The following is a 22,500-nucleotide window of genomic DNA, read 5'->3' as shown; positions in this document are numbered from 1 at the left end:
ATTAAGCCTAAATATTGTTTTAGGCCTAATTAGGCCTAAGGTTAGCATTTCTAAGGGGTTTGGACTTTTTCAACAGTTACGTTATAGCCTCAGTCTGCATTTTACCCCTGGTCTGCAGTCTGCATTTTACACTGACTGAATGTTAAACTAATATATCTGTTTAGTCTCGGCTGAGGCTAACATGCCTTTTTTTTTCTTTAGTACGGAGACTTCTCGCAAAAAACTTTGGCAGATCAGCAGTCTTTTAATTCAAAAGGAGAGAGAAAAGCGTCTTAATTTGAAGAAAGACGGCCAGCCTTTAGCAAGTCTCAGGTGAGAAAGAGATGTTAAGTGGAGGTGTGGCACGTATATATTTACTCGTGATTAAAGGCACTGTTTGTTTCAGTTTCAACTGAGTGAACCAGGGGACCAAATACACCTCAATAAAGAACCTACTAGTCCTAGAAAGGTACCCAGCTTCAGAAAATAGCCGGGAATTCAGTATTGTTTACCTATATAGTATTTATTGAGGTCTAGTGGAGATACCCAGCAATCCGATCAGTCATGTTTTGATAACATTGTATTGAAACGTCTCTTTTAAACAAGTCTTAGGGAAGCCGAGTCTTACTAATGTTTAACTGTGTCAAATGCCCCACATACAGACATGAACCACGGGCTGCTGGCGGGTGCTTCGGACCCTTGCCCGTCCAGTCAAATGATTGAGCAATGTTGTCCAACTTGTATAGAACATAACATGCCAATGTTGCTCAAGAATGTTCGACTGGTTCGTTTCTTTAGGATTTAACATTTAGCTTCGACATTGCTGCTCATTCTTCGAGAAAATGCCGGGAAACATGACGCAGGAGATGAAGTGAAGTGACTTACATTTGTCACCACTCCCCCCGGGGCTTTTCAGGACCAGCTTACAATACTGTTCGGAAGACTTTGGCCATACTGCTTGTTATTCAGTTAACAGTAAATTGTAGAAAAGGGAGATTCCCCCGCGCCCCTTTCCCATGTTCCGGTTTAGGACACTGCATCATTCAGAAACCAGACTGAGCAATGAGTGTGAGCACTGGATAAATTCCCCACTCAGTATAGATAGCTAGCTTACAAGCTTACCTTTTTAATCCTTTTTGTTTGCTAGGTACTCTGTATTCGGCCTTGGATCAAAGGCCTACCCAAACTTCTGTGCTTTTGCGCGCTCCCTAGACAAGATTATTCAAAAACTTGGCGGGGAACCAGTCATGAAAATGGGAGAAGGAGACGAGTTGTGTGGACAAGAGGAGTCATTTAAAGACTGGGCCAGAGCTGTATTTCAGGTAATAAGGCTTGTAGGCGGAAGATACTTTATGGCTCAATTCCTTCTGAAAAAAAAAAGCCGAGAGAGAAAAAAATGGCGCGTTTCGCTTTGAGATATGGCGTCTTGTTATCGCTGCAGCAAGGAAGAAAGATGAAATATATGCATGATTTTAAGACCCTTCTGCATGAAAGCAAAAATCCGAGGTCATTTCTCGTTAGTGTAGATTCCTGTCGGTTTTTTCGCGAAATAGTATTCTTTCTTTAATCTGATTTTTTTTTTTTTTTTGTCTCTTCAAGACTAACGTTTCCCAAATTCCAATCCGGCCCATGTGTATTCAGTGGACTTACAACCACTGTCTTCGTTTGGCGCTGGTAATTCCAAACAAATTTTATATAAGAATCTTGCTGCCTTTCTCGTTTCCAGGCCGCATGTGACTCGTTCTGCATCAATGATGAGGCCACCAAAGAAACGACTCATTCTTTACACACTGTTCAAAGTGGCTGGGTACCAGGCCGCTTTCGCCTTTCTAAGAGTGCTTTAGCAGATAAAGAACAAACACCACAACTGGATGAAGGTGTGGTATGCTGTAGTCACATAGCATTCAATAGGCTAGAGGGGAGCGAGGGGAGTCCAAGCTCTGGAATATCCTCATTTGCTTTATCAGGAGAAAATAACAATCCTTGACAGATTATGCTCGGCGTCAATGAAAATCCGCCCTTTTTTCAATGTGCCCATGCTACTGCACGCGCCAATGACGCAAGAAATTATGAGCAGTAGGGTTGCAAAATGCAACACCAGGGAATCACCTTAAGCCTATTGTTTCATGGCGTTCTCCTAACCGTCGTCTTCGTCCTTGCTTAAGTTCTCTAAATAACTCTCAAAACTATAGGATTAATAACTAAAAGGAAACGACTCTGCTTACCTTAAGGATCTTAGTCGTCCTCTGCTGAACAACTCTGTGGAATAACCAAACTTGAGGTCTGTCTCTTTCTACTCCTCCATGGCGTTTGTTAAGTTCCTGGACAATTAGTACAACATTTGTATAGGTTTATACAAAAGCAAAACTATTGTCAAATACTTGTGAAATGTTCGTGGCTAGTCTGACACGGCGTTTCGTCTCGGCCAAGAGACTCTTCAGAGACCTTTAGAATTCAAAGGCAAACTCGTTGAGCATCGCGCCCAAAGTCCCATTCGCAAATTCTACATGTTGACAGTCTGGCCCTCTATCGGAGATGGATTCCCAACCGTGTAATCACGAGATAAATTTATATAGGTAACACACGATTTCGATTGCAATTTCATAAATAAGCACTAGTAAATTTTTCAAAGACGAAAAAAAGTTGCACGAGCCCGTAGGGCGAGTGCAATTTGTAGTCTTTGAAAAATATTACAAGTACTCATTTATTCCAAGTTACACGAGAAAAATCATTTAGATAAGAGTTAGCTTGTCGTAATGAAGATGAAGGATCGCATTTGATTGGCAATCTGTGACTGTCTTTGATCATTGACCAACCAGAATGGTTTGCTACTTTTTTGCATCCAATTACGTATTTCTCTCACTGTGTTACCTGGAAACTGCATTCTTCTTAGCCAATCAGAATGGAGAATCTTCGTTTCGGCTTAAGCCACCAAATCCTCTATCATCGTCACGCGTAAAAAATTGACTGCATCTTTTTTTCATCTTCTTTACCAACCAGTCGATCGACAATTTTAGTAAAACTGAAAACAAACAATACCGATGAGTTGCAATACAAACCTGGGAATTCTGTGGCAATCTTCCCAGCCAATTATCCCTTGTTGGTAAAGTCCCTGGTTGACAAGTTGTCTGGAGACGTCGACCCAGATACACCGATTGTCATCGAAACATTACGTGAGATCAAAGGTAAAAAGAGATAAGTTTCTCTTTGTCAGTTCGCGTAAATGCCTTGAAATGCGTGAAATTTGAACTTACCATTGTGATTTGTGATTGCATCAAGAATATATTAGACCACTTTCATAAAAAGCGACCACCTTTGTATTTTATTTTATTTATTTTTTTGTATTTATGTTAATCAGACCAACTGTCCTCATTTTGAAGCAAATATTTTTTTGAAATTTGCTCGTTGTAGGGAGAATAGAAAGGCTTATTAGCATTGAGACAAAAGAACATTTATCTGGCGGTCATTATGAAAGAGGTCTCTTGGTGGGTTCATACTAGGGACGTAACTGGTGAAGGGCTGGCGTAGTGGTGCGAGCTCTCGCTTCCTGCCAGTGTTGCCCTGGTTCAATTCCCAGAGTAGGTGTCATATGTGGGATGGGTTTGATGGTTCTCTACTCTGCACCGAGAGGTTTTACTCGGAGTACTCCGGTTTTCCCCTCTCCTCATTTGATTTGCTTCAATTTGCATGTTCAGCCGAAAGGTATTGCGTGCCGTGGAACAATTTTCATATATGAAAATCCTGCCAAAGCCGAAATTCATCCAGTCAGATCTCTAAGCAATGCCAAATTCCATAACAATAACAAACGGTCGAAAAGCCTGTCGGATTGAAATTGGGCCTTTAAATAAAGTTCCTTTCCTTTCCGACTTCAAACCAACCATTTAAACTAATTTCGTGTTAAAAGTAATTTTAAGTAAAGCAGAAACTCGTCCCTCGTGGAGCAGAATTCTCCAGTTGCTCCAAAAATCCCAAACCGTCCGGTCAACTTCGCGAGGTATCACCCAAAATCCCGAAATTTCAGAATGAAAAGTTGAGCATGTTAAAAAAAGCTTTTATACATTTGTGCTTGTGGTGTATTCTCTCTTTGTAGGACCATTCGGCAAATCCAAGAAATGGGAAGCATTTACACGGCTTCCTTCGCCAATAACCGTACGCGAGGCTCTGTCCCATTACCTGGATATCACGAGTGTGCCTACACCGCAGTTCATTCAATTTCTGGCTTCAATAGTAAGTTGACTCGTGCTCTCACTGATAGGTGTTATTCAGTGATCCGAGACACAGGTAGCCCAAGCTCAAAATGTTAGGAGTTCAGTGTAACGTGACATATGCCATATTACATAACTACACGAAACGTGACTCCCGCCTTACAGCATATGGAGGTATTGTGTTACAACGGTTTGAATTTATAAAGGTTTGTATGGGAAGGCAACGGCTTTGCTGGAAAAGTCAATTATTCTTATATTTTGTGAATAAAATCTACTTACCCTGTTGCTGTGTTGTATTCTTTGTTGTTTGCCAGCTTCGCAAGCCGATCTAACGCGATTTCGGCGACTTATCGTTTTGTGGGTTTCCACTGCTAAAAGAAAGACAAGGCTGCACACTGATTTCCGGAGTGCCCGCCGCTCGAAGCGAATAAATCCACCGAAAAAAGGTAAAGGTAAAGTCGTGCATTTATATAGCGCCTTTATCACAAACGTCTCAAAGGCGCTTTACAATGATCAGTTTACCCCCAGCGGACTGGAAGCATATACAGGCGCAAATTGCAGCCGCTTCTAAGCAGTCCATGCATGCTGGTACTCATTTTACCGACCTCGGAAGGATGGAAAGCTGAGTGAACTTCAGCAGGAAAGAAGGTCGCCAAATATTCCACTCTCGGCAGAACCGGGAATGGAACCCGGGACCCTAGGGTTGGAAGGCAGAGATCTTACCACTGCGCCAACCCCTCCGTCGACTCAATTCCTCCGTAGAATCGCAGAAGAGATGTTGAAGCTCCATGTCAGTTCACTCGCTACGCAATTCCGTCCACAACGCCTTCGCTACGATACATTCATTTCGAGATTTCTTCGCTCGCAACTTCAAAAACAGGTTCGTCCAAGGGTTTAGGACACTCTCGCGGCTGGCAAAGTAAGCTGGGTAACTATAATTAGCCCGACCAGGGGTAGACAGCAACGATTTGTCAACGCGCAAACCAAAATGCTCCCCGGGTACCCTCCTGCTTTATTTTGCAAACCCACAAAGCGTACAAAGGGGCGCATTGTTTCCATCAACCAATCAAAATCACGTCCAAATCAAGTCGAGTCGTGTTTACAAAACATCTCACAAACTCAGAGGAAACCCATTGCAGGCAATTTTCGCACGTATTCTTAGAAAAATCTTATTGCTAAACGCCATGTGGTAGAAGAAAGTTCCAGTTCCTCTTTTTCACGATGTAACTACATTGTTTTAAGTTTTAGTTTGTGCTTTTGATTTCGTAAATTTGACCCCTGCACACATTCGCACATTTTTTTCGCACCTCGCGGTTTTGCTCGATTGCCATGGCTTCGAAATTTTCTGCTGCCCTTTTCAGGGTTCAACTGAATGGAGATCAACAAGAAATTGTCAAGTTTGCTTCCGAAGGCCATAACTTTCTGATCACGGGTCAAGCTGGAGAGGGGAGGAGCGAGGTTGTCAAGCGAATAATAGCGACACTCAATGCACGTGGAAGAACTGTGGGTATAGTCTGCTCCAGTGGTATCTCTTGCCAAGTTTATGATCGTGGAATAGCATCGACAGTTCACTCGTTCTACGGTCTTATGACTGCTGATTTGCCATGGCATCAACTGATCGATCGATCTATTGCCAACTCTGTAGTTTGCGATCGCGTTAGGGCTATCGATGCGATAGTTTGGGATGAGGCAAGCTTGTCTAGCCGAAGGATGTTTGAACTTGTGAACTGCCTTCATCACGAACTTGCAGATGACCAGGTAAATCGTACTTTCCCATTCGCCGGAAAGCAGCTTATTCTTGTCGGAGAATTCCTGCAGTTGCAGCCCGTTCCTAACATATCTGACGAAGGGTGTTACATGTTCGAGTCACCCTTATTTGATTTGGCGATTAGCCATCGTTTTGCATTATCTAAAGTGATGCGCCAATCTGAGAAAGACAAACATTTCCTAAATGCTCTTGGTGAGATACGGCTCGGTCGGTGTTCAAATGATTCGAAGGAATATATTTGTTCCTTGAAGAGAAATTTGTCCGCAGACTTAGAGGAAAGTGCCACGCATATCTTTTTCCGCAAAATACCAGTGACACTGATGAATAGAAAGGAACTTGACAAATTACCAGGAGAACTTTTGGAGTACAAGGCATCATTTGAAAATGATAATTCCAGGAGCATGAGCTGGCCAGGGGTGGAAGTATTGCAACTGAAGCGAGGATGTAAGGTTATGCTTGTGTGGAACTGGTCAGACAACCTAAAGAATGGAAGCGTGGGTGTTTTTACTGGAGTTCGAGGTGACGATCTTTTGGTTTTCTTTGAAGACGTTGGCGTGGTCGCGATTTCCCGGCAAACATGGATCAAGAGAAACTTGACAGGGCAAAAAATGGGAAGTGTCACACAGTTTCCCCTTGTTTTAGCCTATGCTGTTACGTGCCATAAGTCTCAAGGGCTAACACTTGTTTCTGCCATTGTCCACTGCTAACGAGAGTATTTTTCCGGATTAATTTATGTTGCTTTTTCAAGAGTCAAATCTCCTGAACATATCCAGATTTTGGATTTTAGTCCTCGACTACTTTTAAGACCATCAAGGAGGGCAGTAGAGATTTGCTCTTCGCAACATCTAGATGCCCCAGTAGCTGACATGTCCTGCTGCCGAAATAAAAATATCAATCCTGACATTTTACATTCCGTGCAAGATCGATATCACGAGCTTGAAGAAGACGATGATCCTTTCTCCTTTCCTTCAGAACTGCTGGATGGTCCTGCAAGAGCGGCATTTGAAGACGACGAAATAGCAGTTCCGATGGAATTGACGGAGGTGTACCGCCAGCTCTTGACGCATGAGTCTATTCTCGCAACTCCCTCTGAAGACGTTATGAAGAGAATCCTGGATTTATTGGCATCCATGAAATCGAATGCTGTCTCCACCTTTTGCGAAGAGAAGAACTATGCAATTGACTACTTGTTAAACGAAAGCTCTATAGACAAGGTGAAATGCTTCGCGAAGCTAGTTTGGTTCCACTGTTACCTAATGGTAGAAAGCCACGTTGTCGAAAATCCAGACGAGATCGTAATTGAGATTGGCCGTCAAGGGTTTACCGCGGTGACGTCCAGTCTGCATGAGTTTTTTAGTGGTATTGAATTTTCATGTTACGTTTGTGCTTTATTTGATGCAACGGCAAGCACGCCACCCCAAAGGGCTGTGACAGTTCAGCTGGCAACTTCGGTGTACTGGGAATTTTTGGAACAGTTGGTTTCTGTTGTTAAACAGCAAAGACAGGAAGAGGCTATCCATTTTGATGTTGATCAAATGAGCGGAGTAGGTCGATCAAAAGTGCGGCATGTTGGTGGTTGGGCTGTGAGGAAGGTTCTCAATCGTTCGATAAAATACATTCAAAGAAATGTCTTTACAAAGTGCAGTTCCACTCTGGCCAGAGTTGAAGCCCAACAGATAGCTTGTCAGTTACTTGAAGAGAACGTCATCCGACCCCATTCAGAACTGGAGGAAAATTCAATGTTTCCTGACACGCTACAAGTGACAGAAGGGAGACAGTACCGGGAAAGAGGACTGCTTCACATTTCAGACCAGGCATACGTTTTCTTCATGGAACTAGAGAAAAGACGAGTGGAATTACTAAATCTACATATTTTGAAGAAAGCACGGGCAGAAATGGTGGAAATGGCCATGACTGAATTGAAAGGCGATCAAGAATTGAAGACGCGTTGGGTACAGTGCTTTGAAAATGAGGATATCGGTAAATACAAGGTAATAATTTGTTTTCTTAATGGATTAGAGAATATACATGCGAATAAGAAAAAAATACTATTTGCCTGGAAAGCACATGTGCGTTTTACGCCTAATACGTACGGTGGATAAAGACTGGAAACTAATACTAAATTAACATGGCGACTTCCATTTATTAGCGAGCCGTAATAACATACAAATTCAGAAATCCGTAAATTTAAGGTAGTGCAATTATTTACCGGTATTTGTAAGTAACGGTAATCGGTTTTGTTCTCAACAGGAATTCATTGAGAAGCTTTTGTCAAACATCTTGCTGTACTATGTAAACATGGGGGCATGTCAGTTTCTGAGAGATTTTCGAAGAGAATACCAAGTGAAGAAGACTGTGGAACTACGGAAACGAGTTTTGCAAAGGCAAGAGAGGAACAAAGAGAAAAGTGATAGTGTATCATTCCAGGTATTTATTTTATTAGCAATTTTCTACCATACCATTACACTACTTGTAAGTTATTTGGATCTTGTTCAAAAATAGTTCCGCAAAATGGATTTGCACCAGTTTGTCCAATGACATTAGCCTAATTTTTCCTTTACCCCAGCTTTGACGTGCTCTTAACATTTTCAAATTTTAAAATTACATTGAAAATTGCAACTGAAAGGGCTTTATACCAGGCAACTTGCAGAAATACTATAGGGTCATTTATATAAATTATGTATAATTTCTTTTATAAAGGAACATTACATTCTCAACTTAACAGCACAGGTCTAGTATTTCATAACATTTCATTTCATTTCATTTCACAAATTGAGACTTGAAACTTACTTTGAAGTTTCTTTTGTAAGGTTTTGGGGATTCCTTTTTTTTTCTTTTCATAGGAAATTCTCCGAGACCGAAGTGACAACAAGAAAGTTTCTCACGGTCATCTTGTTGCCTTTATTAACCAGCACCAAGGCACTGCTCCACTTAGTCGTGTGTACAACAAATCACAGTTGGTTGCACTTTGTGAAGCGTATGATGTCAGAGTTTCTGCAAGGTTAACAAAGACAGTTATTGGTTAAGCCCTGCTGAATGCTATTGCACAGCACACATCCATCCCATTCACACCTCCTGTTGATGACAGAATTTTCAGGGTAGCAGGAAGAACAGAATCTGAAGATGGACACATCAGAATCCGGCTTTCAAGAGGTAAATCTAATGACATTTAGGTTAAATGAAAATGTTACTTTGAAAACTACTGACTGCAAGGTGAGAACTTTAGGAGCATTAAATATTAGACAGCCAAAACTGAATAATCAGATAAACAAAGAAAGAAAGTCACTTTACTGTCCTTTTTGCCTGCATTCCTTCAATTGATGGCCTTATGTTCATGTTGGTGCTGTTACAGGATGCATTGTTCTTGGTAATAATGGTTGTTTGGCCCAATCTGATGGAGTTCTGCGTTGATTGCTGCTGCAAGAAGGTGAGGTTATCATTCTGGCCATTGCATGAACGTATCTGGCAGAAATGATTCTCCACACAGTCTTGATTTACAATAGCTGGTTTAATTACTGTGCTGGGGAATCTAGTCATCTTGTAATGGACCATGGACTGGAATCCAAGGCACATTGGTTGCAGATCAAACCACAATTTAGAAGAGATGAAGCTCTTGCTGTTTCCTTCAGTTTCATTGGCCCAGTGGCACATCCAATTATAGAAATTGTTTAACTTGTGAAGTCTTAAGTCGTCAGATGAATTGATATAAAGCCTATCATTAAATAAGCTCACAATCTCGCTTGTGTGATGAAGAAGCTCAATAACAGCATCCAAATAATCGCCATCCTTTCCGATCTTTTTCAGGTGTTCCTGGTACTTCTACAGAACAAAGAGAAAATGAAAATACATTGAGTTAAGCACTTTTTGATGGAAGGTAAGAAATAATTTTAAATCGCTGGAAACCGCTTCTGACTGCTAAAAGAAAGGTGAAACTTGTATTTGGGGGTTTCAGATCAGGTGATGTTAAAAAAAAATTCAGATTTTGGTTGCATACTAGCAGAAAACATTTTCATAAGAAACGTTATAATCTTAAAGGCATTTAATCAAACATACATGACAACTGAATAATCACCTGCATTAGAAACAACATCTTGGCATCAGGCATATCTTCAGCAAGCTTGTTTCTCATTATACTGGCTGAATCAAGGTTTAAGTGTTGGATGCTTAATTTCTCATGTAGTGGGAGTGAGAAGCTCTGCTGGTCCCAGTCAAAGGCATTTCGGAACTGCTTCCAGGTGATTGACTTTCCACCAGTTTTGAGGCACCTGGGATTCCCATTCTTATTGCTCTTGTAGATGTTATTTCTGATTTTCCTTATGTTATGCTGTTGAATATATATAATATGTTTTACCGAAATAATTATTTAATGGTAATGGCTGTTCTGATAGGTCTTGAGAGATTCTTTATCTAAACATGTTAAGCATAAATAGAAGACTGAAAATTGTACCAGGTGAGTGATGGTGGTAATTAAAAAGGCTTTAAATGCTCTTCTCAGTTAATTAACAATACCTGTGAATATTCCTGTAAAAGTAATGAATTTTCTTTTGGCCGCACAAAATTCACCCTCTGACCAATTTACACCCCCCCCCCCCCACCCCACCCTGCTAAAAAAGAAATTGAAAGAGTGAGTGAGTGACTGACTGTTTGAATGATTAACTGGAAACTGAATGAATGAATGAACGAACAAACGAACGAACGCACAAATGAATGACCAAGGGTGGGAGAGAGGGAGAAATAGGGGGGAGGGAGGCAGGGAGGGAGGGGTGAGTATCCCACGGTTAACCAGTGAGCTCCTTACAGTGCCCGTCAGAAATAGGACATTTTTCTAATAACAATACTCCTACCTTTGGATCCATGATAAATATCATTGGTGTAACCAGTGTAAATGTTCGATGTTAGAAACTTGCTATCAACAGCGTCCTTGTTCTTAAAATGTATTTTGATGAATTGCCTGTTGCAATCTGCACCATCCAGCACACACCAGTATATCCTATATTAAAAAGAATGGCTGATAACTATCATGAATTTTCCTGTAATTGTTAACCCTCTATCGGTACTTATCTTTCGTCATAGTTTTCCCCATCAGGTGAAAGTTCAAAGTTGACTTTTGAAAAGTGAGACCATGCACATTAAACAAGCTGGCAAACAACTAAAATTTTAACCTCCTTTGTACATGTGCAGACACAGGGTATAACCTACTGAGTCTACATTCTGTTGCTGTTATGTCTCTAGTTTTTGCCATTTATCTGAGGGTATACAGCTAAAAGACAATTAACTGATTCACTTACTCAAATCCAATTTCTAACATCTTCAGGACTCCCTCCCAGAACAGATGGTACAGATCGCTGGGTGTGCAGTTTGCTGATGGCCATTGTGCAATGGGAAACCTGGAGCCACCATCACTCAGGAAAAAAAACTGTAACACATGTGTTGCAAGTTCTGGTTGACTGTCCTCACTTATAAATCATGTTAAAGTTTAAAAGCACTGAGAATATGTTAAATGTTATTCAAAATAATTTAAGGGGGAGAATGCGGTTGTAATTGAAGGTCAGAGAGATTTCAATACATGGCTTAATGTATAACCCTACGTATATCTTTCTTAGTTAGGCAGAAATACACACTCTGAAAATTTCATAAACACATTGGAAATTGAAAATAAGAAATGGGTTTAGCAAATTGATAACATTCAATGCAAACTATTTTGGTTATCGAATTCTGTAAATAATAAGCCATTTACATGTGTTGAAGAGCACTAGTACCTGACAAAGTTCTCGCGAGATCATGACCTCTCCCTAGGTCAACAAAGCCTACTAGCTTATGCTTGCCACTTACGGAGGTCATCTCTAGGTTCTCCTAAAGAAAGATGTGAAAGGGGTGAAGAACAAATTTTTTACCAAATATATTGTAATTTGCAAGGTATGTCAATTGCACTGATTTGCTTTTCAATGTTACCTGGACCTTCATTTCATCAATTGCAAAACCACCCATGTAATCTCCTGGCCTCAAACCATTTTCTTGGGCTGCATTTCTGCACCACATAAGTATTTCCTCATTCCAACCTGGAGTCTCTTTAACTTTGTTCTTATAAATTCTGTAATCATAGAGCAGTGTAAAATTTCAAATGTTTTGTTCCTCAGAATAGTAATTAAAAAATTTCACTGTAATTTTCACTTATTTTATTACAGGGGGAGAAAATTTATCAATTATCAGCTGCATTTATACCCTTGTGTGATGAAAACAATCGGTTAAAAATGTACAAGTATGTGCTGCTCACCTTATTGTCTTATTGCTAGGTAAAATAATGAACTGTCGGAGGGGGTCCAGCACATGTGGGTTTTTGCAATAAAGATCCAGGCATAATCTAATGATCCTGCAATATATACAAAATATGAATGTAAACAATGAACTATTGAGAGATTTATGACACGGAATTTATTTATTTCAGGTATAACCAGTTTTCAGTCATTTAATGAAGTATTAGCTGTAGTGGGCCTTACCACTTCATACCTGGCAATGTGTATATACTCTTATATCCTGCAATCTTTTTACTGGAAATTGAGTTTACATAGAAATTACTTTAGAAAAGTGACCTCACAAACTAAGGACTATTAAAAAGGATTCTAATTACTACCTTGTAATTTTAGCACGTGCAAGGATATCTTTGTGTGTGTATAGGAAATTGAGGAGAGGAGGGGGGAGGGGGAAGGGGTAAAGGGCTGTTGGTTTTAAGTGGCTAGCATGAAAGTGTTCTATATTACATATTTCAGGTTACATACTTTGGATGCCATCTGTACGCATTTTTAGTTTTATATCGTAGAAGATTCTCTTGCTGTTCCCATAGGCTGCCCATACTGTCAGGCACATTATCAGCAACTCCTTCAAACATCTTAGAGAGGTCTGCGTGGTCATCATTTTCCATCTCAATGCACTCGGCCTCAAACTTTTCTCTCCAGTAACGTTCTCTTTGTTCTGCATTTAGTCTTGCTTGCCTCTCCAATTTTAGTTGCTTGGTAACTTCTTCCTTAGAGAGAAAGCGCTTGTTGATGAAAGGGATGATTACCCCATTGGTTTCTATTTTCCTTTTCTGCCTTTTTTTTTTCCAAATAGTGTAGGTGTTGCCAGTTGGAACAGCACTGCCCTGCCCTTGAAAGTATAGAACAGTTCGCCGAAAAAGCCCTGCGTTCGACAATTTCTGGTGTTCTATTTGTCGAAAAATCAGAAAAAATGCCAGTTTCATGAGAGAGCATCGTATGTAGAACCTCTCCATCTGTGATTGGCACTCCACGACATAAAGTCGAGTTATCTATGGAGGTTAAAACTGATTCGATCCGTTTCCAATTAGGAGATTGCTCAAGACATTCTAACTGAAAGACCGTTGCAAGATCGGCTTGACATCCATGGGATGTAAGTATGATGAGTAAGATTCAACTTTTATAGCAAATTTCACCTCTGTCACCACTCTCTGATTGCGGAATGACCAGGGTTCATATCTCGCGAAGGAGTATTGTCCTCGCTGATCACTTACCAAATGCCATCCGGTTTTTAACAGCGAGATCGGGTGATTTTCATCAATTGCATCATGTAAACTTGTTGATGATTTTCGCTGAAGACCTAAGTAATAATTTTGTCGGCCTTTCCGCGAACCGCGTTTTACGACCCTGACTCCATCACCCCAGATCTCTTTAGCTAAATGGCCGAACAAACGTGAACTTGCCGGACACGCAAAGTTTTCCTTCATCTTCTCTCTTTCAGCTAGGATTTCTCGGACCGCTACCAGTTTACCCTCGCAGTGTTCGAAGTTTGATAACAACCTACAAGATATACGAGCGGTTAACGTTTCATCTCACATGGCCATGGGGATCAGTGTTCGCGTCGAGCGTTGAGTATATAATGTAAAACCTACCATGTCTTCCATTTCCACGACGAAGAAGTCATCGCTTTCGCATAGATCAATTTTTTGGCAGAGAAGCAAAGATAGATTAAGCACAATACTCTGGAAAATTACGTTACCTCAGCCACTTTTTGAAACTTGGTAAACACGATCCGATTTGATTTTGATTGGTCGATAGAGACAATGCGCCCCTTTGTAGCTTCGGAAGCAAACTTGACAATTTCTTGTTGATCTCCATTCAGTTGAACCCTGAAAAGGGCAGCAGAAAATTTCGAAGCCATGGCAATCGAGCAAAACCGCGAGGTGCGAAAAAAATGTGCGAATGTGTGCAGGGGTCAAATTTACGAAATCAAAAGGACAAACTAAAACTTAAAACAATGTAGTTACATCGTGAAAAAGAGGAACTGGAACTTTCTTCTACCACATGGCGTTTAGCAATAAGATTTTTCTAAGAATACGTGCGAAAATTGCCTGCAATGGGTTTCCACTGAGTTTGTGAGATGTTTTGTAAACGCGACTCGACTTGATTTGGACGTGATTTTGATTGGTTGATGGAAACAATGCGCCCCTTTGTACGCTTTGTGGGTTTGCAAAATAAAGCAGGAGGGTACCCGGGGAGCATTTTGGTTTGCGCGTTGACAAATCGTTGCTGTCTACCCCTGGTCGGGCTAATTATAGTTACCCAGCTTACTTTGCCAACCGCGAGAGTGTCCTAAACCCTTGGACGAGCCTGTTTTTGAAGTTGCGAGCGAAGAAATCTCGAAATGAATGTATCGTAGCGAAGGCGTTGTGGACGGAATTGCGTAGCGAGTGAACTGACATAGAGCTTCAACATCTCTTCTGCGATTCTACGGAGGAATTGAGTCGACGGAGTTATTTTCGGTGGATTTATTCGCTTCGAGCGGCGGGCACTCCGGAAATCAGTGTGCAGCCTTGTCTTTCTTTTAGCAGTGGAAACCCACAAAACGATAAGTCGCCGAAATCGCGTTAGATCGGCTTGCGAAGCTGGCAAACAACAAAGAATACAACACGGCAACATGGTAAGTAGATTTTATTCACAAAATATAAGAATAATTGACTTTTCCAGCAAAGCCGTTGCCTTCCCATACAAACCTTTACAAATTCAAACCGTTGTAACACAATGCCCCCATATGCTGTAAGGCGGGAGTCACGTTTCGCGTAGTTATGTAATATGGCATATGTCACGTTACACTGAACTCCTAACATCTTGAGCTTGGGCTGCCTGTGTCCGAGATCGAGGATTTGAAAGAAAACTCTACATATAATCATTCTAAACTTCATCCACTCTTCACTAACGCTCACAGGAGCTTTCATTTACAGGGCTGTACCTAGCGAGGGAGAGGTAGAGAGCAGTTGTCCCCCTTCCTAGGAAAAATGAAAGCAAAGAAAAAATGAAAACGTTTGGTTAGCTTTTGGGAGCTTTTTGGTGTCAAGATCAGGAGGAAGTTTCTCTGCTTTCTCTGTATTTTTTTCTTACACGTGAAACCCAAGCCTGCAGAGTCCACCGGAGTGTTTTGAAGTCTGCTTCACCCCCATTCCTCCCACCAAACCTTGAATTTCGTGGCTGAGTCGAAGTAGCACACCTTATACTACTAAGAAAGATTCACTTTTATAATCAGATCCACTTCTACAATATAATCACCATTTTTTTTAAAAATATTTTTAGCCGACGGCAATGATATTTCTTTTTTGTACACGGCACGGAAGACGAGGAAAACTTGCAAGTCCTTGCGGAGGTAAAGACAATACTACTGCTACAGTAAATACCCGCGTATAAGAACATAGAATTTAAGAAGCTATTAGGCTAAAATTTCATTTTCGACCCCCCTTACGTAAAAAAAAGGTTAGCCTAAAGAAATTAAGGTTCTTCTTCCAGAAAATGACCTTGAAATTTCAGGGGAGTGGAACAAATTCCACTTTAAAAAAACTGCACAGATTTTGTTCAAAAATTACTTTTCATGGTTATGAAATATAAAGGGTATCAGCATCCTCATGAGAGGAAATCGGTCATACCATATCATAGAGAAGAAATCTTTTGTTGAAATAAGAACCAATCTAAGAACCTAGATAGCCTTAAACTGCTGTAAATACCATTTTTATAAGAACCTATTTAGTCAAGCTTGGATAAATCTAGGTTCTTATATATGTGCCGGGATGTTTACTGTTTCGTAGCCAGTCAACAAAGGCTATTCTCCTAAACCAAGGAAACTATCCCGCTAAAGTTACAACTATACAGTGTGATCCCGAAGATTGATTTAAGGCAATATATTTCCATATCGATACTTCGTATTAAAGTCCTTCTTTGGCCACCAACTAGATCCGTCTTTGATTTTTCCGAATTTGACTTCGACAAGCTGTGAAAGGGGCTTCGTGTTCTATTGTAATATACACCTACCTTGGTGTAAATCTTGAAATAAGTAAATGAAGAAATAGCAGCCTGGTTATGTCCTTGCCTTTTCAAATGAAAAACTGAACCGCTTGAGCATCAGGTTGCTCGCCAGTTTCTACGTGAAACACCTTCACTGAGAACCTATCTGTTATTTTTGCTTTTCTTTCAGGGCAAAAACCGATACGAGGACTGGAAGTTTGAGAACGAATGCAACGTTCTTGAAGTGCTTGAAGACTATTCTTCGCTGTCCGTTCCTGCTGACTTGTTGCTCACTCAGCTGCCTTTACTGCAACCGGTCAGTGTATCTTCGATCAAGTAACAACGTAAACGCGAAATTGGCCTCTTGCAAAATTCACCGATGTCCTTCAATTCGACATACAGCCGCTTTAAATGGCCGAGTGTTTTCAGCCCATAACCAAAGTGTTCTCTGGCCTATCACAAGGGACGAAACTAATCAAATTAGCCAATCATAGCGCAAGCAAATGCACCGGCCGGCACCAAAAGCGGGAAAACGTGCACGAAAAGGTAGTGCAAAGTCTTAAACCAATCGCAGAGCGTGGCGATGATAACCAGCAACCTAATCCCGAATTCATTTTTGACACTCAACTGAAAATCGCTCTTACATGAGATTCTCTGCAGTATAGACGGTGCGTAGGGAATCTGTTGATTTAGAGGCTCATCTTCCAGCAGATTTAACTTTGGAACCTTCGTAGATCTTGTTTGTCAGAACTTCTTGGACACTTCAGACTCCGAGGCCGAACCAAGGATTAACATTATTTTGATTTTTTTTTCATCACTTACGGTGGGTGCCTTTTCTAGTCACTACCTCTCCAAATATTTTGTGCTTTTTACTTTATCATTGCAGCGTTTTTACTCCATCTCGTCATCCCCAGACCTATTTCCCGGTGAAATACATCTCACCGTTGCCGTAGTTTCAGTACAACAAGAAAGGTGAGAGTTTTCGGGCTGATTAACTAACGCAATCGTGCAAATGCCAAGTTTACAAGTCTTCTAGCTCAAACCATTGTAACCGTTTCTCTGTCAACCATTTCTGCTCTTATCACCTCAATTTGAATGGATTCTTAGGCGGAAAAGGTCCTATACATTGCGGTGTTTGCTCGACTTGGCTCAACAGATTAGAATCTGGAGATGAAGTACCTTGTTGTGTGAGACAGTAAGTACGATATCAGATTATTTTGTAACCTTCTCTCTCAGCTCTCTCGTTTTAAGTTTCTTTATCAAATTTAAGTCAACTTCCAATCGCCGGATGTATACCTCATCACGTGTATCCGTTTGGAAACCCAATAAAAATATCGTATAACACTCTCCAGCAAGAGTAGTGTATACCACTCGATTAAAACATTTATTAATATGACGCAGCTTTTCAAGCTCGTTGACGGTATGTTCAACGTAAAGTCTTCTCCAATTCTACCGACACACGACTCTCTTGAACACCTGGCTGAGAGTTTTGGCGACTTTTCCGAATGTAAAATCATTGATATTAGATGTGCTCTCACTCAACTATCTTGCCCTCGGTCAAGAGGTGTGACAAATGTATCGTGCTCTACATCTTTTAGCCAGTTTGATCACGTCTCTCCGAATGGTCTTAAGACTATCATTCTGACATCCAAAAGTAAAAGTTGTGCCCTCGATCCAATACCTACTTGGTTGTTAAAGGACTGTATTGACCTTCTGTTGCTTACTCTAACTGATATCATGAACGCGTCTTTGGATCAAGGCATTTTCCCCTCTTTCTTCAAGATGTCACTTATTCACCCTCTGATCAAAAAGTACAACCTGCTGATGTCTTTGCCAGCTATCGGCCCATTTCCAATCTATTTTTTCTCTCTAACGCATTGGAGAGAATAGTGGCTTCCCAGATCGAAGAATATCTCACCACTAATGGCTTATTTGCCAAAATGCAATCAGCATGCAGAGAACATCACAGGGCTGAAACTGCCCTTTTACGTGTTGTTAATGATATACATGTAGCCATCGACAATAAATTCGAGGCTGTTCTTGTGCTGTTAGATTTATCTGCGGTCTTCGACACAATAGATCACACTATTCTTCTCGATAGGCTTAGATATCGTTATGTCCTTTCCGAAATGTTTTTTCGTTGAATGGACTCATACCTTAAAGATCGTCCCCAATTCATTGCTCTCGACAAGATTCTTTCTCGATCAAGATATTTGTCTTGTTGTGTTCCGCAAGGGTCGGTCCTTGGCCCGCTGTTATTCTAGTTGTACATCGCACCTCTGGAGGATGTCATCTTCACGAAGGGCTTCGACGCAATGATGTATGCTGATGACACCCAGCTCTACATTTTTATGCGTAACGGGAACCTCGCCGTTGCTCTAGAAAATCTCAGTTTGTGTCTAGATGATATCATGAGTTGGAACTTAGGCAATATGCTTGAGTGTAATCGGTCAAAGACTCAGACTACCCACTTTTCTTCGCGTTTTTCACCTGCAGAACCGATCTCTTCGATCAAAGTCGGTGATCACTACGTTCCGCCTACTAGTGTTGTCAGAGATCTTGGTGTTGCTCTTGATTCACACCCCACCTTTGTTCCCAATGTTAACAATACCTGTCGCGCTCCCTCGTGATCGTTTCATTCTATTTTTGCAGAATCAGAAAATGTCTTTCGCAGGCGGATACTGAACGCATTGTCCATGCCTTCATTTTATCGAAATTGGATTATTGTAATAGTGCGCTCTATGGAATTCTCTCAAGCAAAATTGAGAAACTTCAGAGATTGCAGAATACTGCGGCAAGATTAAGTGTGTGCAAGAGGAAGACTGATCACATTACTCCTGTTTTACAAAAGCTGCACTGGCTTCCTGTTAAAGACAGAATAACCTTAAGTTACTGTTGATTACCTTGCTATAAATCACGTAATGGCCTTGCCCCGGTATATATTAACGAGCCGTTACATCATTACACCCCCTGTCGCTCTGCTCGTTCTAGTTATTCAAATCTCGCAGTTATTCCCAAGTTACGTAAGGTGATAGATCTTTTGCAGCAATTGATCCGAAGTTATGGAATCAGCTACCGCCCAATATTAGACTGAGCGACTCTGTTGATAGTTTTGAAAGGGCTCTGAAAACGTATCTGTTTCGAGAGAGCTCTTTCTTTCAGTTGTAAAAATCATTGAGACATTGATACCCCAATGAAGCGCAACACTCGTTTTTGTTACATAACTTAACGGTAAAGAGAAATCTCGTCTACGCTCGGCTGACGCTTTCAGTTAGTTCCGTCCAACAAAGTTTGAGTGGGATTGCTAAACGGGGTTAAAAACGATAATCGGGCTTTAGATTTTAATTGGACGATAAATTCCACTAAAAAAGCCTGGGCCTGTGTGAAAGTCCTGTATGAGACAACGTAGCAGGCACTTTGTACATCAGTTAAGGCTAGACCCCACTTAAACAAAGGCAAACGTTTTAACTCTTTATAGAGCCCATACCTTTCATGTGCCTGAGGACGGCACGGTACCTGTTATCATGGTGGGACCTGGTACAGGCATAGCTCCATTCCGCAGCTTTTGGCAACAGCGTCAGTTTGATGTCGTCCACAAAGTACCTCATGGGCTCAGATCCGAAGACGTCACACTAGAACCTCTTATTCACCATCCCGAGTTTCATTCAGCAACTGGTAAATGGTTGACCCCATTTGTTAATCACTGGGGCTCCATGTCGCTATTCTTTGGATGCAGAAATTCTCAGCAAGACTGCATTTACAGGGACGAAATGCAGCAAGCTGAGGAAGAGGGAGCGTTGACAGACATATTCTTGGCTTTTTCGCGCGAACCCGACCAACCTAAGGTGAGAGTTGAATGAAGGAATTAAGCTTGAGGCAAAACAATGGTCATTAATCTCCTTTTAAATTTTAATACTTGATAAATAAATAAATAAATAAAAAGATGAGTTTATTACTATGCGCTGACACAAAGATACACTGTAAGATACCACACTCGTATGCAAAACACCGGAAGAGGTCCATCAGTGGTATAAATCTAAGGTCTTTACTTGAATTTAGTAAGTGCGTATGGCAAACTGATAAATTCACCATTTATTCTACCTATTGTTTTTTTTTTTTTGAAGTGTTACATGACCATTGCCTTCAAATAAAGTTAAAGCTTTTGTCAAAAACAATGTAAATGATCGCAGCATTTCGCCGGATCGGGTCTTTCTGCATCAAAACAAAAGCCTTTCTCTAAACCGTAGGAAATTCTAGACGATTGTCTACTACCTCTGCTGAGTGGCTTCTTTTTGGTGTCCTTTTTAGCAAACGAATTGGTATGAAAACTGTTTCGTTGGGCTTGCTTTGAGTTTGTCTTTTACAAGATGTTTCTGATGTTTCTTGTATTGGAGTCCTTAACTATGATTTCCTTTCAAGAACTGAACAGGTTTAGAGGTTCCAACACAAGGAAACTACGTCTGCCATTGGTGAGCTGACCACAGTTTAAAGACTTGATGACAATAAAGTTAAATATTTTCCATTTTTTCTCGGAAATATTTGATTTATCGTATTTTGTAATTAGAAATACGTTCAAGACATGCTAAAGGAAGAGGCATTTGACATTTGCGAGAAGTTGCTGAGCAAGCAGGCGCACTTCTATGTGTGCGGCGATGTGAAAATGGCTGATGATGTTTGTAAGACTCTTCAGGTAATTTCAGAATCACTTCACCATAGAATTAATTACTTGGAGATAATTATAGCTAAAACCAGTTGTCTGAATATAAATGCCTTTATTTTGAAACTGCCCAATGCAATTAATTTGGTTTGCGAGCTACGGGTCTAATTGTTAAATAGAACACCCTTGAGTTAACACGAGGCCAAAGATAATATGGATGGAAAACCACTATAAATGAAAAACTCGTGTTCTCACCTGGATTCTGTGCAGGGTCGCGGTTTCGTCACGTTACTCAGGAGGCCCAGTTCCTCTTGAAAACCGGAAAGGGTAGTTCGCAATTAATATTTGCACCGACGAAAAATAATTGGAACATTTTATTTCGGTTTATTTGTTTTCTCCCTTTCGGACTGCTAGAGAACTTTAGATTGGAGGACGATTGCAATTAGGAGTAAGAGTTTCTGGGCATGGGCATTGGGTTAGGAGGTCGAGTTTTTTCATTAGCGTATTCTCAAGCTGTATGATGAGTTTTCGTATTCCAGTCTAAATATTAATAAAAATAACAACATTAACAAAAAGGAAGAGAAAATAAAAGGGCAAAAATGTACATAACTAACTAAGTAAACCTTTGAATTAAATGTAACAGTTGAAATAAAGAAAAATTAACTCTGAGATAGGAATCGAGAAATGCAAAGGTGATATGAATGTTTTGAAGAAGCGATTGCTTTTTGGCAAAATAATACCAATGGAGGCTCTTTTGAATAATTGTCTTGTTGGCATTTTAAGTAATGTTAGAGGAATATTATTACACAGTAAAATTAAATTATTTTTGGGCAGAATTTCCTTAAATGCATTATTTAAAGACTGAAGTTTAGATGCTGTAAGAAGAACGTCGGTTAACGTAATCGTGGTACTCAGATACAACGGATGAAGTGAAGTTACAGAGCCCTTTATGGATTTCATCCATTTCTGAAGATGGCACCAGCCTCCTTAATTAAAGGAATCATCAATGTAAAAGAACTCGCCAAGTATTAAGAGCGATGTGATTAAATTTATAGACATTATTGCGAGAATACGCTGCCATGTCACAACGAGAAGCGCAGGAAACAATTGACAAATTGAAGGTAATTTTGGGAGTTGACTTGACTAACTTACTCTAGTTTCTCTCTCCTTCTCGTACATTAGCACAGCTATTAATTTATTTAACTATTTTTCCGTGACGAACGAGCTGCTTGCTTTCAATTAAGACTGAAATATAGCAAAATGACGTAGTCTGCTTGCAATTATTTTTTTAAATGGGATTAATTTCTAGGGTCTGTTCTCAAATTTCGCGAAGAAAGAATACCCCCGCCTGTTTTGTTGAATATGTTTTAATTCCCGGAAGCAGCGGTTGTAGCCGGAAATATGCCGCTTTCTTTCGACTGCGCAATAGCAATTATTAGGTTTCTGTTCTCACGTATTGCGATCACCTTTTCATGAAAACACGCCCCAGGTAAAAAAGGGTTGCCTCGCAGTCTGAGATCGCCGTTTGATGTTCCAAAACAATAGATTGTAGTTAAAATGCCGAAGTCGTTGCCTTTTATTTCAGAGCACCGGTAGATATCATGAGGATAT

At 40.5% G+C, this 22,500-nt stretch overlaps 1 protein-coding gene and 3 pseudogenes across 1 annotated transcript in view; 2 read left to right on the top strand and 2 right to left on the bottom strand.

Moving 5' to 3' along the window:
- Positions 1–22,500, top strand: part of LOC137977630 (collagen triple helix repeat-containing protein 1-like) — a 290,043-nt gene that overhangs the window by 27,342 nt on the left and 240,201 nt on the right. The window lies entirely within an intron of this gene.
- The window catches only part of LOC137977367 (nitric oxide synthase 1-like), a 44,423-nt pseudogene that overhangs the window by 20,461 nt on the left and 1,462 nt on the right, over positions 1–22,500 (top strand).
- On the bottom strand, positions 8,975–11,793 carry LOC137975491 (uncharacterized; annotated as a pseudogene).
- Positions 12,716–13,887, bottom strand: LOC137975489 (uncharacterized; annotated as a pseudogene).

The sequence above is a fragment of the Montipora foliosa genome, chromosome 11 (genome assembly GCF_036669935.1).
Source record: "Montipora foliosa isolate CH-2021 chromosome 11, ASM3666993v2, whole genome shotgun sequence".
NCBI classification, from domain to species: Eukaryota; Metazoa; Cnidaria; class Anthozoa; order Scleractinia; family Acroporidae; genus Montipora; species Montipora foliosa.
The sequence above is the reverse complement of the archived record's forward strand: the minus strand, read 5'-3'. Positions and strand labels throughout refer to the sequence as shown.